This window comes from Loxodonta africana, chromosome 10, assembly GCF_030014295.1.
Source record: "Loxodonta africana isolate mLoxAfr1 chromosome 10, mLoxAfr1.hap2, whole genome shotgun sequence".
Taxonomy (NCBI): Eukaryota; Metazoa; Chordata; class Mammalia; order Proboscidea; family Elephantidae; genus Loxodonta; species Loxodonta africana.
Genome location: NC_087351.1, coordinates 93,344,708 through 93,362,730, shown reverse-complemented (window position 1 = coordinate 93,362,730; position 18,023 = coordinate 93,344,708). Strand labels below are relative to the sequence as shown.

The 18,023-nt window shown below is 38.1% G+C and overlaps 1 protein-coding gene across 23 annotated transcripts in view; it reads left to right on the top strand.

Moving 5' to 3' along the window:
* Positions 1 to 18,023, top strand: part of CEP128 (centrosomal protein 128) — a 554,311-nt gene that overhangs the window by 273,078 nt on the left and 263,210 nt on the right. The window lies entirely within an intron of this gene.

Genomic DNA, 18,023 nt, shown 5'->3' with positions numbered 1-18,023 from the left:
ACAAGCTACTGTTTACTTTTTTACAACAATTTTTTTTTAAACATTATGTCAGTAGGGGGTGCAGAGATATGTAAGACTCCACTCAGCTCTGAAGTAGATGAGAATATATATACCTTCTTTCTTTTCTATGTGCTTAATCAGAATTTCTTCAGTTTTCTTATAACCTGTACTTAATGTGATATACTGATTTTGTACTATGATTGTGGGATGTCATGTGAGAAAGCAAAATCAATAAGATCTGGTATCAAGTAGGAAAGGATCAAGTAAGGCAGATGAAAACAAGACAAAAACTGTTCAGCTGTGTTTAAAAGCCTTTGGCAATGAAATTATGTTTGTACCAATTTATGGCATGATTTCATCATTCTGAGATTGTCCATACTTGTCCTTAACAAATAGCTATTTTTTTTTGACAAATAGCTATAGGTATTGAATACCTGTTTTTGCCTCCCAAAGTCCCCAAGTTCAAAAGTAATTATTAGAACAGAATCAGTTAAGAGAAAATGTTCCTTGTGCTGGATATTTTTTTCAAAAGAATTCCTCTTTCAATCGTTTGGTTCTTTTTTTGTTATTTCCCCAGTGTTTAAATTTGCCACGTTGCTCTGGAATATGAAATGGGAACATGACAATCTACTCGTGGTATTTGTGCATTGGTTATAGAGGCAAATGTGATAGATGTGTTTTTTCCAACTCTGAATTATGCTTTACTTCCTAATGTAGCTACTTATGAACATTGAGAACTCTGCATTGATCAAATATCATCTTTAAGCAAGACAAACATTTCATTTACCATTCTATTTACAAACTACCAAATGTATTGACAATAAGGTACTGAATCATTTAGAAAAAAAAGCCAGCCGATAAAATAAAAGATAGGATCCCATTCATTTTAGCAAAAAAGAAAATAACATACCAGGGTATTACTAGCCTTCAGAAGAAATGTCAAAACCCATATGAAGAAAACTATAAAACACATCAGAAATACACAAAAATGGAATAAATGAAAGACATACCTTCTTCTTGAGTGTGAAGACTCAAAAATTATAAGTATGTCATTTCTTCCTAGGTTTTATTTATAAATTTAATGCAATCTCAATGCAAATACAATCAGGTGTTTTCTTTATTTCTTTTTTAAACTGGAGCTTGGAAAGCTGATTATAAAATTCATTTGGAAGAACAAAAAGAGCGAGACTATCCAGCAAAATTCTGAAAAAGAATAACAAGGGAAAAGGCTAGCTCTGCCAGACATTGAAACATAATATAAAGCCTCTAGACTTAAAAAATAAATAAATAAAAATGAATAAGGAGGCTGTCTAAGTTATCTAGTGTTGCTGTAACAGAAATACCACAAGTGTTAAGAAACAGGAATTTATTTTCTCATAGTTTAGGAGGCTAGAAGTCTGAATTCATGGTACTGGCTCTAGGGGAAGGCTTTCTCCATCGGCCCTGAAGGAAGGTCTGTGTCTCTTCTGAGCTTCTGCTCCTGGGCAATCTTTACATGGCTTGACATCTCTCTTCCTCCATGTCTACTTGCTTGCTTGTCCTAACCTGCTGTTGTATCATGTAAGAGACTGACTCAAGACACATCCTGCACTAATCCTGTTTCATTAACATAACAAGGCAATCCATTCCCAAGTGGGATTATAACCATAGGCATAGGGGTTAGGATTTACAGCACATATTTTTGGAGGACACAGTTCAATCCATAACAGATCAATATAACAGAATAGAAAATCTAGGCATAGACACTCGTGGATTGAATTATGTCCCCCAAAAATGTGTGTATCAGTTGGGCTGGGCCGTGATTCCCGGTATTGTGTGATTTTCCTATATGTTATAAATCCTGCCTCCATGATGTTGATGAGGGAGGATGGGCAGCAGTTGTGTCAGTGAGGCAGGACTTAACCTACAGGATTGGATTGTGTCTTCAGGCAATCTTTTGATATATAAAAGATAGAAGCAAGCAGGGACACATGGGGACCTCATACCACGAAGAAAGCAGCACCCAGTGCGTCCCTTGGACAAGTTCCTAGGTTGGGGGAAGACTGATGAGAAGGCCAACAGAGAGAGAAAGCCTTCCCCTGGAGGTGACACCCTGAATTTGGACTTTTAGCCTACTTTACTGTGAAGAAGTAAATTTCTCTTTGTTAAAGCCATCCACTTGTATTTCTGTCATAGTAGCGCTAGATGATGAAGACAGATACAATGACATAAAAAAATTTAGTTTACAAAAGTTGGAATTTTACATCAGTGCAGATAGATAGCCTTCTTCATAAGTGTGCTGGGATAACTGGATATCCATATGGAAAAGATAAAATTAGATCTATTCTTGCTACCATCCACTGGGAAAAAATTTAAATAGTCAGGAAAAAATGTAGAAAATGGAATTACAACAACAACAACAAAATTCGATGAATGCCTCTGTAACCTGGGAGTGGCCAAAACTTTGTTGGAAGCAGTAAGGGAGGAAAAAAATGATAAGTTTCATTGCATAGGCTTTTTAATTTAATGTCAGAAGAAAGAAAGAATAAGTGCTATAAGGAAAGTAAAAGACAAATTATAAACTGGGAAAAATATCTGCAAATTTCATCACAGATAAGAGGTGATATCCCTAAGATACGAACAGCTTATTAAGAAATTCACGTTTGACAATGTCTTTGGGACTGGGGACTGTGGGAAGAAACAAGCATTTTCATATATCACTGGTGAAAATGCAAAGTGGTGCAACTCCTTTGAAGGTGACTTTGAATCTAGTTAATTTACATAAATATTTACATTTTGACTCCTCAATTCTACTTATAGGAATCTAGGTCAAAGATATAATGTAACAATAATAATAAAAAAAAGTCCAATGCATAAAGCTACTTATTGCATCACTATTTGTAATAGCAAAAGACTAGAATAAAGCCAAATATTCATCCATAGGGTACTGCTTGAAGAAAGAACAGCATGTCTACAATAAAGTAATATATAGCAATGAAAAGAATGCAAATATCTCTACATAGAATTGCAGAGGAATCTGCAGGATATACTGTAAAGTAAGAAAAAAAATAGTGGAGAAAATATATGTCATATACTACCATTTACCTAAGAAATAGGGGAATATGACTAGATACAATTCATTTAATTTATTTTACTTAGTAGCTATTTATTTTTATCTAAAAAAAAAAAAAAATGAGATCACCCATAACACTTTTTTAAATGGTTACTTACTTAGAGGAAGGGATATAAAAATAGCTGTTTTTGGAGATCTGACTATAGAACCGTGCATTTAATATAATTTAAAAATAAAATTAATTTTAAACCAAAAGAAATTTTAAATAGTCAAAAGTGTGTACCCACTTAATGGTACCAACATAATAAGAGGAATTTCCAAATGTCTTTAACACAGATCCTTAATAAATTATGTTGTTGTTAGCTGCCATTGAGTTGACTCCTACACGTGACGACCTTATGTACAACAAAATGAAATGCTGTCTGGTCCTCTGTCATCCTCACAAATGCCAACATGTTCAAATCCGCCATTGTGGCTATTTTACCAATCCATTTCACTGAGGGTCTCCCATGCCCTCACAGTACCTCCTTTAGCGATTGATCCCTCCTCATGCCATGTCCAAAGCAAACAATTTGGACAATATTCTGTTATCATCTATGAGGTTTTCATTGACTTTTGAAGTACATCCTCCGGCCTTTCTTCCTAGTGTGTCTTAGTACCGAAGCTGTACTGCAACCTGTCCAGCATGGATGACCCTGCTGATATTTGAAATACCGGTGACGTAGCTTCCAGCATCATAGCAAGATGCAAGCCACCATCATATGAAAAAGTGGCAGATAGGTGGTGGTAATGAATTATACCTTAATAATAAAAAGAACTGCAAAAAACTTAAATGGATTTTAAAAATCATATTATTAAATGCAGTGTTGAAATTATTTTGAGACTATTGTGTGTACTGAGGGATATGTCAAATCAGTAATTATGTAGGCATTATTGAAAAATGAATCTATCCCATGACTAAGAATTTAATTGATCTATTAAGTAAAAACCCTATAGTACTAAATTTGAATTGAGATATAAGTATGACCTCATTTCTTAGTTTTACCTTAGATGTGGCACTGTTAGCCAAAATAGCCTGAGAAACTGAGACCAATGCAAGTAACAACGAGTACCCATGGCACCCAGATTATGGTATTTAAATACTATTTCCCACTAAAAGAAACTGGCAAATCTTGGAGAATTAGCTGATTCCCATCTGGGGTAAACATTTATAAGGTAAGTCTGAAATATCTTATTATTTCAGAAACTAAGGAAGCTATCAAAAACTACATTCACCTCCCCCCATGCAGCACCGTATAAACCAAGCAGACCAAAATAACACCACCAACATGATGAAAATTAAACCGACATTAGAACCACAACCCATAAAAGTAGGCCAGATCTGCATGCTAAACCTAAACTGGATGGTGGCCTGTTTATATGAAAAATGTAAGTAGAACCCAGAGTCTCCTAACTTAATAGACAAAATGCCCAGAATATAAAAATGAACTTCTTGTCATAGCGAGAACCAAGAACATCACAACGTTAATGAGAGAAGATGACCGACTGATGCCAACATCTCAATGGATCAGAGGTTGGAGATACCATCAAGTGATGTTAAAGCAGCCATTGCAAAAATCCCACAGTAGTCAATTACAAATTTCTTGAAAGAAATGAAAAAAAAGAAAAGAAAATCTCAACAAAGAAATAGAGGTTATAAAAAAGAACTGGAAATTATGGAACTGAAAAATACAGTAACCAAAAGAAAAAAAACTTGCTAAATGAGTTCAGTAGTAAAATGGAGATGGCAGAGGATAGAGGAGAAAGGGGGGCTGAAAGAGTATTTGAAGAAATAATGACTGGATACTTCCCAAATTTGGTGAAAGACATAAATCTACAGATCCAAGAAGCTGAGCAAACTCCAAATAATATAAACCCAAAAAAACCATGCCTAGACACATCATAATTAAACTTTTGTAAACTAAAGGTATAGAAAAAGTCTTGAAAGCAGCGAAAGAGAAATGACATTTTGCTTGTAGGGTAACACCAATTTGAAGACAGCAGATTTCTTTTCTGAAGTTATGAAGGCCTATATCTGCACAAGGGGCAGTGGTGGTTTAGTGGTAGAATTCTTACTTTTCATGCAGGAGACCTGGGTTCGATTCTTAGCCTATATACCACAAGTACAGCCACTAACAGAATAAGAGAATGAGTTTTTTGCATTTATGAAAGTACAAATGTGTTGGGGGGGCATACACACACACACACACACACACTTGCTCTAGAGCCTCAGAATTCTAATGTGTATTTAATCTTCATACATATACGTTCATATACATAAAATATAGAAACGTATGCATCTCTCTATATGACATTGCATTTATTTTAGGTCTATAAATAATTATTTTTCAAATACTCAAATTTTATTATGTAACATTTTATGTAGAATCTGCTACCTCTTTTTTTCCTCTTAGAAAAATTAGTTTAAACATTCTTTCGGCTAGAATGTCAACTTTTGGTCTGCGTTTACTCTATGGTTTTCTTTTCATTTCTCCAAATGAATACTGGCTGCTAAAATCCCAACTTAATCTTAGTAAAATCTTATAATGATTAGGTCTACATATTAAAATTATTTCCCAGAGATACTGACATTCTAAATTTAATTGTATGGTAAGAAACAAATAGATGTGTTATCTTTAGTGTGTTTTTCCCATTACGTAAGCATCTGTCTCAGTAATCTAAATAGTTTCTTAATTCTAGCAGTTTAATCGGTAAGCATTCTGTGGCTTGAATCTAAATCAAGATGCTATTTTCCTGATAATTTTCTCATTCTGAAAGAAAATAGGAAGGGAGGGGTGGCTGTGGCTGTGGATGCATACCATGAGAGATCCTTGTGATTGAACAGCTCTGTGTCTTGGCTGCCCTGATGGTCACACAAATCTATACCTGTGATAAAATTGTATAGAACTAAGCGTGCGCGCACACACACACACACAAATGAATGCATGTAAAAGAAAATGGTAAAATTAGAATAAGATTGATGGATTATATGTGTCAGTTTTCTGGTTGTGATATTGTACTCTGTGGTTACATAAGATGTTGCCACTGGGAGAAACTGGGTGAAGAAAATGTGTGTGAATCTATAATTATCTCAAAGTAAAAGACCGAAAAATATTGATGACATTGATTTTACTATTTTTGAATTTCCGACATAACAATATCAGATATCAAACCTAGTTAAAAATAGTAAACCTTTTTCTAATTTCTTATTTTTTAACTTTTGAGTTTTTAAAAATTTAAAATAGAATAGGACTTTAACGAATTTTTAAAAACTGATACTGTTCAACAAAGGATTTTTTAAATAAGGCCTGCTGAGCATCTTAAATAACTAAAGCCTTGTTAAGTGGATAGAATATTAAACCGAATGCAGGTCTTACGGAGGATACTATAGAATTTATGTATAAAAACTCAATTTGGACATACAGACAATCATAGTTTTTAGGATGAGGAGGGTCCTTTTATAAAGTTTCTGTTCTTAAATATCTCTATGACAGTTGAAGGAACTGATGGAGAAAGATGAAGTGATTGTTTTCGAAGGTTCTACAAAGAACCTAAGGAAGTTTTAGCACAGCAGTTATTGATTTTGCTTACCTTTCTTTTGCCTTATTTTTCATGTCATTTACCCAGAGTGTATTTTCACTGTCTATATTAAGACTTTTTCATTTAATTTCATTCTTTCTAAAGTTACCATAAGCATTGTATAGTAGTAATAAAACAATCTTTCTATAGCATACATTTTTAAGGTGATATCATCCATATGACAAGAATTTTCTGCTATATATTTCGTTTTGTTTTTGTATTTTGTTTAGTGGTTTGCTTTATGTATTTGTATCCCTATATGTATCTTAAGGGGCAGTGGTGGCACAGTGGGTAAGCACTACGGCTGCTAACCAAAAGGCTGGCAGTTTGAATCCACCAGCTGTTCCTTGGAACCCTGTGGGACAGTTCTATTTTGTCCTACAGGGTCTCTATGAGTTGGAACTGACTGGATGGCAATTTTTTTTTTAATGAGTTTTTTTTTTTTTTTTTTACCTAGCTTTGATTGTTTTTGCTTGATTTTAAAGAAAGAGCTCTTAGTTTAGTGTAGTGTACAAAATAAGTACTCAGTTACTGTGAAGTATCTAAAAAAATTATGAAAATGCACTAGCAGTAGGGTGAAGGTAAGAGCATGGGCTCTGAAGTCCAGCTGCCTATGCTTGAATGCTGGTTCTACCACACTGTAACCTTGGGAAACTTGTTGTTGCCATCGAGTTGGCTCGGACTCATGGTGATTCCATGTATGACAGAACGAAATATTGCCCAGTTCTGTGCCATCTTCATGATCGCTGGTATGTTTGAATCTATTGTTGTGGCCACCGTGTCATCCATCTCATTGAAGGTTTCACTTGCCTTTGCTGACCCTCCACTTGACCAAACTTGATGTCCTCCAGTGATCAGTCTCTCCTGATGATTGGTATAAAGTGAGTGAGTCAAAGTCTCAAACAGTATTCTGTGATCTATAGGGTTTTCATTGGCTAATTTTTGGATGTAGTTCTCTAGAGCTTTCTTCCTACTCTGTCTTAGTCTGGAAGCTCTGCTGAAGCCTGTCCACCATGAGTGATCTGCTGGTGTTTGAAATACCAGTGACATGGCTTCCAGCATCATAGCAAAATACAAGCCACATAGTGCAACCAAACTGACAGATGAATGGTGGGAAATTCTCTTAACCTCTTTGTGCCATAGTTTCCTCACTTGTTAAGTGAGGTTAGGAATATTGTTTACCTTGTAGGATTGTTGTATCAAATGTATTGTGATATGTAGAGTGATTGGAACCATAGCTAGTAAGTATTCCACAAATGCTCACTATTGTTTTCACACATTCTTCATAGTTGTGGTTTTCTTCTCATTACACATCACTTAGTCTTGGGACTGTACTGGGGAATGGGAAAAGTTGACAATAAGAATGTGGTCGTGGTGTGTACACAAGGAATTAGTTAATCTTTTTTTTGTGCTTTAGGTGAAAGTTTACAGCTCAAGTTAATTTCTCACACAAAAATTTATACACACATTGTTATGGGACCCTAGCTGCAATCCCCACAATGTGATAGTGCACTCACTCTTTCCATCCTGGTTCTCCCATATCCATTCAACCAGCCCCTATCACTTTCTGACCTCCCATTCTGCCTCTGGACAGGAGCCACGTGTTTAGTCTCATCTATCTGCTTGAACTAAGAAGTACCAGTATTATGTTTTATAGTCCACTCTAATCTTTGTCTGAAGAGTTGGCTTCGGGAATGGTCTCAGACTCTAGCCCCAACTACTCTGTCCTTCAAAGTGTCTGGCTGTGTTTAGGAAACTTATTAGCTTTTGGTTTACTCTAGTTGTGCTGACTTCCCCTGTATTGTGTGTTGTCCTTTGCTTCACCTAAGATAATTCTTGTCTACTGTCTAGTAAGTGAATTCTCCTCTCTCTCCCTCCCCATGCTCATACCCATCAAAGAATGTTTTCCTCAGTGTTTAAATCTTTTCTTGAGTTCTTATAATAGTGGTCTCATAAAATATTTGTCTTTTTGTGACTAACTAATTTCACTCAGTGTAATGCCTTCCAGATTTATCCATGTTGTGAGGTGTTTCACAGATTCATCACTGTTCTTTATCATTGGGTAGTATTCCATTATGTGAATATATTCAGTTAATCATTTTTTTAAATTAATTTTTATTAAGCTTCAAGTGAACATTTACCATTCCAATCAGTCTGTCACATGTAGGTTTACATACATCTTACTCCCTTCTCCCGCTTGCTCTCCCCCTATTGAGTCAGCCCTTTCAGTCTCTCGTTCCGTGCCAATTTTGCCATCTTCCCTCTCTCTCTATTTTCCCATCCCCCCTCCAGTCAAGAGTTGCCAACACACTCTCCAGTGTCCACCTAATTTAATTAGCTCACTCTTCATCAGCGTCTCTCTCCCCCCCGCTGACCAGTCCTCTTCATGCCTGATGAGTTGTCTTCGGGGATGGTTCCTGTCCTGTGCCATCAGAAGTTCTGGGGAGCATTGTCTCCGGGATTCCTCTAGTCACAGTCATACCATTAGGTATGGTCTTTTTATGAGCATTTGGGGTCTGTATCCCATTGGTCTCCTGCTCCCTCAGGAGTTGTCTATTGTGCTCCCTAACAGGGCAGACATCGATTGTGGCCGGGCACCAACTAGTTCTTCTGGTCTCAGGATAACGTAGATCTCTGGTTCATGTGGCCTTTTCTGTCTCTTGGGTTCTTAGTTGTCGTGTGACCTTGGTGTTCTTCCTTTGCCTTTGCACCAGGTGGGTTGAGACCAACTGATGTATCTTAGATCGCCGCTTGTTGGCATTTAGGACCCCAGGCGCCACAATTCAAAGTGGGATGCAGAATGTTTTCATAATAGAATTATTTTGCCCATTGACTTAGAAGTCCCCTCAAACCAAGTTCCCCAGACCCCAGCCCCTGCTCCTCTGACCGTTGAAGCTTTCATTTTATCCCGGAAACCTCTTTGCTTCTAGTCCAGTCCAATTAGGCTGACCTTCCTTGTATTGAGTGTTGTCTTTCCCCTCACCCAAAGCAGTTCTTATCTACTGATTGATCAATAAGAAACCCTCTCCCTCCCTCCGTCCCTCCCCCCTTTGTAACCACAAAAGTATGTGTTCTTCTCCGTTTTTTCTGTTTCTCAAGATCTTATAATAGTGGTCTTATACAATATTTGTCCTTTTGTCTCTGACTCATTTCGATCAGCATAATGCCTTCCAGATTCCTCCATGTTATGAAATGTTTCAGAGATTCGTCACTGTTCTTTATCAATGCGTAGTATTCCGTTGTGTGAATATACCACAATTTATTTACCCATTCATCCGTTGACGGACACCTTGGTTGCTTCCAGCTTTTTGCTATTGTAAACAGAGCTGCAATAAACATGGGTGTGCATATATCTGTTTGTGTGAAGGCTCTTGTATCTCTAGGGTATATTCCGAGGAGTGGGATTTCTGGGTTGTATGGTAGTTCTATTTCTAACTGTTTAAGATAACGCCAGATGGATTTCCAAAGTGGTTGTACCATTTTACATTCCCACCAGCAGTGTATGAGAGTTCCAATCTCTCCGCAGCCTCTCCAACATTTATTATTTTGTGTTTTTTGGATTAATGCCAGTCTAGTTGGTGTGAGATGGAATCTCATCGTAGTTTTAATTTGCATTTCTCTAATGGCTAATGATCGGGAGCATTTTCTCATGTATCTGTTGGCTGCCTGAATATCTTCTTTAGTGAAGTGTGTGTTCATATCCTTTGCCCACTTCTTGATTGGGTTGTTTGTCTTTTTGTGGTTGAGTTTTGACAGCATCATGTAGATTTTAGAGATCAGGTGCTGGTCTGAGATGTCATAGCTGAATATTCTTTCCCAGTCTGTAGGTGGTCTTTTTACTCTTTTGGTGAAGACTTTAGATGAGCATAGGTGTTTGATTTTTAGGAGCTCCCAGTTACCTGGTTTCTCTTCATCATTTCTGGTAATGTTTTGTATTCTGTTTATGCCCTGTATTAGGGCTCCTAGGGTTGTCCCTATTTTTTCTTCCATGATCTTTATGGTTTTAGTCTTTATGTTTAGGTCTTTGATCCACTTGGAGTTAGTTTTTGTGCATGGTGTGAGGTATGGGTCCTGTTTCATTCTTTTGCAAATGGATATCCAGTTATGCCAGCACCATTTGTTAAAAAGACTATCTTTTCCCCAATTAACTGACAATGGTCCTTTGTCAAATATCAGCTGCTCATACATGGATGGATTTATATCTGGGTTCTCAATCTGTTCCATTGGTCTATGTGCCTGTTGTTATACCAGTACCAGGCTGTTTTGACCACTGTAGCTGTATAATAGTTTCTGAAATCAGGTAGAGTGAGGCCTCCCACTTTCTTCTTCTTTTTCAGTAATGCTTTGCTTATCGGGGGGTTCTTTCCCTTCCATATGAAATTGGTGATTTGTTTCTCTATCCCCTTCAAATATGACATTGGAATTTGGATCGGAAGTGCGTTATATGTATAGATGGCTTTTGGTAGAATTGACGTTTTTACTATGTTAAGTCTTCCTATCCATGAGCGGGGTATGTTTTTCCACTTAAGTATGTCCTTTTGAATTTCTTGTAGTAGAGGTTTGTAGTTTTCTTTGTATAGGTCTTTTACATCCTTGGTAAGATTTGTTCCTAAGTATTTTATCTTCTTGGGGGCTACTGTGAATGGTATTGATTTGGTTATTTCCTCTTCAGTGTTCTTTTTGTTTATGTAGAGGAATCCAAGTGATTTTTGTATGTTTATTTTATAACCTGAGACTCTGCCAAACTCTTCTATTAGTTTCAGTAGTTTTCTGGAGGATTCCTTAGGGTTTTCCATGTATACGATCATGTCATCTGCAAATAGTGATAACTTTACTTCCTCCTTGCCAATCTGGATACCCTTTATTTCTTTGTCTAGCCTAATTGCCCTGGCTAGGACTTCAAGTACGATGTTGAATAAGAGTGGTGATAAAGGGCATCCTTGTCTGGTTCCCGTTCTCAAGGGAAATGCTTTCAGGTTCTCTTCATTTAGAGTGATATTGGCTGTTGGCTTTGCATAAAAAAATTTGCATAGGTGCCCTTTATTATGTTGAGGAATTTTCCTTCAATTCCTATTTTGGTAAGAGTTTTTATCATAAATGGGTGTTGAACTTTGTCAAATGCCTTTTCTGCATCTATTGATAAGATCATGGGGTTTTTATCTTTTGTTTTATTTATGTGATGGATTACATTAATGGTTTTTCTGGTATTAAACAAGCCTTACCTGGTATAAATCCCACTTGATCAGGGTGAATTATTTTTTTGATGTGTTGTTGGATTCTATTGGCTAGAATTTTGTTGAGGATTTTTGCATCTATGTTCATGAGGGATATAGGTCTGTAATTTTCTTTTTTTGTAATGTCTTTACCTGGTTTTGGTATCAGGGAGATGGTAGCTTCATAGAATGAGTTGGGTAGTATTCCGTCTTTTTCTATGCTTTGAAATACCTTCAGTAGTAGTGGTGTTAAGTCTTCTCTGAAGGTTTGGTAGAACTCTGCAGTGAAGCCGTCTGGGCCAGGACTTTTTTTTGTTGGAAATTTTTTGATTACCGTTTCAATCTCTTTTTTTGTTATGGGTCTATTTAGTTGTTCTACTTCTGAATGCGTTAGTTTAGGTAGGTAGTATTTTTCCAAGAATTTATCCATTTCTTCTAGGTTTTCAAATTTGTTAGAGTACAATATTACGTAGTAATCTGAAATGATTCTTTTAATTTCATTTGGCTCTGTTGTGATGTGGTCCTTCTTGTTTCTTATTCGGGTTATTTGTTTCCTTTCCTGTTTTTCTTTAGTCAGTCTAGCCAATGGTTTATCAATTTTGTTAATTTTTTCAAAGAACCAGCTTTTGGCTTTGTTAATTCTTTCTATTGTTTTTCTGTTCTCTAATTCATTTAGTTCAGCTCTAATTTTTATTATTTGTTTTCTTCTGGTGCCTGATGGGTTCTTTTGTTGCTCACTTTCTATTTGTTCAAGTTGTCGGGACAGTTCTCTGATTTTGGCTCTTTCTTCTTTTTGTATGTGTGCATTTATCGATATAAATTGGCCTCTGAGCACTGCTTTTGCTGTGTCCCAGAGGTTTTGATAGGAAGTATTTTCATTCTCGTTGCTTTCTAAGAATTTCCTTATTCCCTCCTTGATGTCTTCTATAACCCAGTCTTTTTTCAGAAGGGTATTGTTCATTTTCCAAGTATTTGATTTCTTTTCCCTAGTTTTTCTGTTATTGATTTCTAGCTTCATTGCCTTGTGGTCTGAGAAGATGCTTTGTAATATTTCGATGTTTTGGATTCTGCAAAGATTTGTTTTGTGACCTAATATGTGGTCTCTTCTAGAGAATGTTCCATGTGCACTAGAAAAAAAAGTATATTTTGTAGCAGTTGGGTGGAGAGTTCTGTATAAGTCTATGAGGTCAAGTTGGTTGATTGTTGTAAGTAGGTCTTCCGTGTCTCTATTGAGCTTCTTACTGGATGTCCTGTCCTTCTCCGAAAGTGGTGTGTTGAAGTCTCCTACTATAAATGTGGAGGTGTCTATCTCGGTTTTCAATTCTGTTAAAATTCGATTTATGTATCTTGCAGCCCTGTCATTGGGTGCGTAAATATTTAATATGGTTATGTCTTCCTGATCAATTGTCCCTTTTATCATTATATAGTGTCCTTCTTTATCCTTTGCTGCGGATTTAAGTCTAAAGTCTATTTTGTCAGAAATTAATATTGCTACTCCTCTTCTTTTTTGCTTATTGTTTGCTTGATATATTTTTTTCCATCCTTTGAGTTTTAGTTTGTTTGTGTCTCTAAGTCTAAGGTGTGTCTCTTGTAGGCAGCATAGAGATGGATCATGTTTCTTTATCCAGTCCGTGACTCTCTGTCTCTTTATTGGTGCATTTAGTCCATTTACATTCAGCGTAATTATAGATAAATAAGTTTTTAGTGCTGTCATTTTGATGCCTTTTCATGTGTGTTGTTGGCCATTTCATTTTTCCACATACTTTTTTGTGCTGAGACGTTTTTCTTAGTAGATTGTGAGATCCTCATTTTCATAATGTTTAACTTTATGTTTGTTGAGTCGTTACGTTTTTCTTGGCTTTTTTCTTGAGTTATGGAATTGATATTCCTTTTTGTGGTTACCTTATTATTTACCCCTATTTTTCTAAGTAAAAACCTAACTTGTATCGTTCTATATTGCCTTGTATCACTCTCCATCTGGCAGTTCAATGCCTGCTATATTTAGTCCCTCTTTTTGATTATTATGATCATTTATCTATTGATTTCCATGATTTCCTGTTATGTGTATTATTTTGTTTATTTATTTATTTTTTAGAATGAATCTTAATTTGTTTGTTTTTGTGCTTTCCCTATTTTAGTTGCGTTGATATCAGGACGTTCTGTTTTGTGACCCTGTATTGTGCTGGTACCCGATATTAATGGTCATCAGGCCAAACAATCTCCTTTAGCATTTCCTGCAGTCTTGGTTTAGTTTTTGCAAATTCTCTAAACTTGTGTTTATCTGTAAATATCTTAATTTCTCCTTCATATTTCAGAGAGAGTTTTGCTGGATATATGATCCTTGATTGGCAGTTTTTCTCCTTCAGTGCTCTGTATACGTCGTCCCATTGCCTTCTTGCCTGCATGGTTTCTGCTGAGTAGTCTGAACTTATTCTTATTGATTCTCCCTTGAAGGAAACCTTTCTTTTCTCCCTGGCTGCTTTTAAAATTTTCTGTTTGTCTTTGGTTTTGGCAAGTTTGATGATAATATGTCTTGGTGTTTTTCTTTTTGGATCAATCTTAAATGGGGTTCGATGAGCATCTTGGATAGATATCCTTTCGTCTTTCATGATGTCAGGGAAGTTTTGTGTCAGGAGTTCTTCAACTATTTTCTCTGTGTTTTCTGTCCCCCCTCCCTGTTCTGGGACTCCAATCACTCGCAAGTTATCCTTCTTGATAGAGTCCCACATGATTCTTAGGGTTTCTTCATTTTTTTAAATTCTTTTATCTGATTTTTTTTCAGCTATGTTGGTGTTGATTCCCTCGTCCTCCAGAAGTCCCAGTCTACATTCTAATTGCTCGAGTCTGCTCCTCTGACTTCCTAGTGTGTTGTCTAATTCTGTTATTTTATTGTTAATCTTTTGGATTTCTACATGCTGTCTCTCTATGGATTCTTGCAACTTATTAATTTTTCCACTATGTTCGTGAATAATCTTTTTGAGTTCTTCAACAGTTTTATCAGTGTGTTCCTTGGCTTTTTCTGCAGTTAGCCTAATTTCATTTGTGATATCTTTAAGCATTGTGTAAATTAGTTTTTTATATTCTGTATCTGATAATTCCAGGATTGTATCTTCATTTGGGAAGGATTTTGATTCTTTTGTTTGGGGGGTTGGACAAGCTGTCATGGTCTGTTTCTTTATGTGGTTTGATATGGACTGCTGTCTCCGAGCCATCACTGGGAAACTAGATTTTCCAGGTAATGAGCTAAAAAAAAATGCAGTCAGATCCCTATCTGAATTCTCCCTCTGGCTCAGGGTATTTGGATGTTAATGGAGCTGCCTGGGGAGGGTGGGGGAGGGATCAGAGAGCTAGGAGTGTAGCACCACAGAATATAGAGCTGATCCCCGCGTTCATGCTCCACCCCTGTCTGCCAAAATCCTGGCGGGACGGCTCCCCGGCTGCGACGCTACTCTCCCTGCTCTGAGAGCTGTCACTTCCTCCTGGGGACTTCTCCCTCTGGTGCACCGCACCGCTCACGGGAACTGGGTGGGCGTCTCCCGCACGAACGGCTGGGCCCGCCCCCGGGGTCTATTCAGGGGAATATAACTGGACCCCGCGCTCACGCCCCGCCCGCGCGTGCCAGAATCCCAGCGGGACGACTCCCCTGCTGGGACGCTGCTTTCCCCACTCCGAGACCAGTCACTTCCTCCCAGGGACTTCTCTCTCCGGTGCTCTGCACCGCTCGCGCGAACTCGGTGGGCGTCCCCCGCATGAACGTCTGAGCCCCCCCGCCCCGGGTCGCTTTAGGGAAATATAGTTGATCCCCATGCTCGTGCCACGCCCGCTTCCTGCCAAACTCCCGGCGGGATGGCTTCCCGGCTGGGCCGCTGCTCTCCCCGCTCCAAGATCAGTCACTGCCTCCCGGTGCTTCTCCCACCGGCTGCGCCGCTACTCCGCCCGTGCCAACCAGCTAGACTCCCTCCCGAGATGGGTTCCGGGGGGTAGGGCTGGGCCCCTTGTCTGTGCCGTCTGCCCCCCTGGGCTCTGCCCCAGCTCGGGCTCCGAAGGTCACCTGCCTGGTACGCTGGCTCCTCGTTCTGAAAACGATCGCTGTCTGCCAGTATTTGTTTGTTCTCCGTCTCTAAGTCTGTATTTGTTGTTCAGAGTTCGTAGATTGTTATGTATGTGATCGATTCACTTGTTTTTCCGAGTCTTTGTTGCAAGAGGAATCCACGGGAGCGTCCACCTAGTCCGCCATCTTGGCCCCGCCTCTCAGTTAATCATTTTTGACCAAGTGCGAGCACAAGAGCAAATGGAGGTAGTAAAAATGTGATTTTCATAATTTGGCCTATAACTAATTTAATTTTCCTTCTGAGTCCTGAACCCTTGGTTATTTATTCATTCAACAGGTATTTATTGAGCACCTATAATGTGTTAGGAGCCCTGCTGGCTCATTGATTAAGTGCTTGGCTGCTAACCTGTAGTTTGGCAGGTTAAACGCACCAGTCACTCTGCAGGAGAAAAATATAACAGTCTGCTTCTGTAAGGATTTATAACTTATGGGGCAGTTCTCCTCTGTCCTATAGGGTAGCTGTAGGGTTGCTATAAGTCAGATTCAACTTGAAGGCAACGGGGGTTTTATAATGTGTTGGGCTGTATTCTTAGAATCAGGGATATAGCAGTGAATAAAATATGCAGAAATATCTGCCTCTTTGATGCTTACAATATATAGACAGAAGATAGACAGCTAACAACAACAAAAAATGAGGAAGTATAGACCATGGTATGAGGTGATAATTGCCATGGGGAAAAACAGGAAAGGGAGGTTAGGGGTCTGAGGAGTGACAATGAAGGCAAACTGTAACTTTGAGTAAGATCACCATAGTAGGCCTCATCTAGACGGTGCCATTGGAGCACAGGATGAAAGGAACAATTCATGTGCATATCTGGGGGAAGAGTGTTCCAGGCAGAGAAGCAGCAGTGCAAAGCCACTGAGGCAGCGGTGAGCCAGGCACATTTGAGAAACCACGAGGAAGCCTTTGTAGTCAGAGATGAGTGAGCAAGAGGGAACATCATTGTGAGGGAGAGAGAAAGATGGGTCAAGGATGGAGACCAAGTTTTTGGCCTGAACAGCTAAAAAAATGGAATTCTTATGTCTGATGGTAGGATAGGAAAGAGAATTAGCAGGCAAAAGTAAACAAAATGTCTGAACTAGTTTAAAATTTAAAACAGTCCCTCTCATTTGTCTTGGGTCAAAAAATCTTAGTATCTCAGATAACCCTTTCATTATTAAAGTTTTATTAAAGAAATTTTTTTTTAATGGCATGTGTTTTCAGTACTGGAATAAATGCTTACTAATTGATTGTGTTTAAATTTTTGGTTTAGTGTAGATTTTGAGAAATATGATCTGGCAGTACAATCTGCCAATAAGACTAGTGGCACTATGACACCACCGATCTGTGGCATGACAGTATGCCAGTGGGAACTAGAGGTATAATTTATTGTGGGCACCTTTCTAAAACAAACCCATCAAGGTTCGCTATCACATAGGAAAGTCAAGAATATGGTTGCAAGGCGTATCTCACAGAAATGAAGGGGAAAAAAAGGCAGAAGTTTACAAAACACATCCAGGAAGCATCACCTAATAGAATGGTCAACCTACACAACAATGAGGCTCCAACTCAGGTCTGCCGAACTTAACGCATTTCAAAATGGACCCAGCTTGATGCTAAAGGCATTCGAACTGGAATAACGCCTTGCTGGTGAGGTTCCTAGGCAAAAAAAGTGGCTGGTAAAACATTTATACCAATAGTAACAAATGGGATAACTTCCCTTTACCTCTGCTTCTCTTGCTAACATGATTCCAGGGAGGGAAGGGGTTATGCATCTTACGGGCAGAAGAGAATTGGCCCCTCTGGCTCCTCTGGCTTCTCTGTTGCAGTTAAGTTCTTCATCTACTTGTTTGCTGTTTGCTTTTTTTTTTTTTTTAATGTACAGAATTTTTGTTGTTGTTGTAATAATATAGAGAACACAACATTTGCCAATTTGACGTTTTTCACACGCCATTCAGTAAAACCAGTTGTATCAATCATGTTATGCAACCATTACCAATATCAATTGCCCAGTTTTCCATTCCCAGAAACAAAAACGCAGTGCTACCT